The following is a 1,618-nucleotide window of genomic DNA, read 5'->3' on the forward strand; positions in this document are numbered from 1 at the left end:
AATAATGCCATAAATTGGATAAACAATCCAAGCACAGTTTGCCAAAAAACAGACTTTATGGACAAGCAATTTAGTTTAGTGTTTACTCTGCTCTCCTCCTCCTACGCAGCTAGAGGGTCTCTCGATCTGATCACATCACGTATTCGGGAAGGGTATGGTAAAATATCATGTGAGAATGTTATAGCAGTGTAAGACAGTACGTATATAGTATAAATTATTGACAGACGATCGGAGAAACGCGGCTGATCCTGTGCAGATGGACATATACATATTCAGTTTATCGCGTTAAAAACTTTACATTAATCACGTCTGTCCCCCTTCCACTTACTCTTTCCGAAGTGTTGTCATTTGCTGATTTCACTTTTGCAGCTGCACCAACACAAAGAACTTTAGTAGAGGATTCGGTGTGCAACTCAGAGCCAATTTTGTTGGGCAATTTCCTAGGCTCCAGCTCTCTCAGTCTCCAAATTCCAGATGTTCCACAGACAGAAAGAAGAACAGGGCTGAAAGGTTTATAAATATAAATTCAGTCAAAGAAAAAATGAGAAGTCGAAACAGTTTTCGAATCGCGAATGAAGATAATCTCATTATTATTTTTCTTTTAAAACTAGTAATAATGTCGTTGGACTCCCTTTCCTTTGTGACACACTTTATTCTCAAATTCCAGAGTGATACGAGTACTTTTTTTACCAGTGTTATAGTATATATGTAAAGGACAGTGTATCAAGCAGTTAGCACTATCCCATCTAAATTAACATTTGAACTTAAGATACCATCGATAAGACCTAACCGATATAACCAGACTTAACCGATGTTTAAAAGACCTAACCGTTAAGGGGTTATCGATACGGGAGTCGGTTGTTGGAAGTAGAAGCAGAAAGTTGAACAAAAAGTCGGAAGAACAGACTCATTAATTGCACATCTTAAATCATACACTTTGTACTATTTTTCGAAAAACACTATTAATAAACGATACATTATTATTAATCTTACATATACATATGTGAGCTCCAAGAGAAGGGGGAATAAAATTCCACTCCAGACTCCGTATACTCTGTGATTTCGACTGGTTTCCGTAGATGAAGCAAATGTTTAAGAGTTTAAGGGCAATTTGTGTTTTCCGAAGCTTTTCGCAATAAGTATAGATTACCTTGACTACATCAATATTTCTGAAAGTAGTGCTCTTAATTGCTAGGGTCAGATGCGACTGAGAGAGGAGTTGCTCCCTTTTGAAATCGTTTGCTGTTAAGTTTTCTGTTAATTATTGTGATATTACGCCATTCTGTCAACCGATGTCTTAGTAAGACTTTGGGTCGAGCTTCAGCTTGGACAAACAATGAAGTTGTTTGTCAATTGCTTGGGCAAATACTCGTACTCAGATGGAAAAACAAATACTAGAATGGGGAAGAGGTTAAGATGGGAGACAAGAAAATATCAAATAAAGGGCCAATTAAGGAAGGTGATTGTGCGATTCTGTTTATCTTATCAACGACAAATTTTGACCCCAGGGGCGTCATTTACAATCCTCAATTTGTTTGCATACTAAAGCAACATTAGCCGAAGAGCTACCTACAAAAGAGAAGACGATGTTTCCTGATTCCCAATTCGTAGGCTATTG

This window comes from Drosophila miranda, assembly GCF_003369915.1.
Source record: "Drosophila miranda strain MSH22 chromosome Y unlocalized genomic scaffold, D.miranda_PacBio2.1 Contig_Y3_pilon, whole genome shotgun sequence".
NCBI classification, from domain to species: Eukaryota; Metazoa; Arthropoda; class Insecta; order Diptera; family Drosophilidae; genus Drosophila; species Drosophila miranda.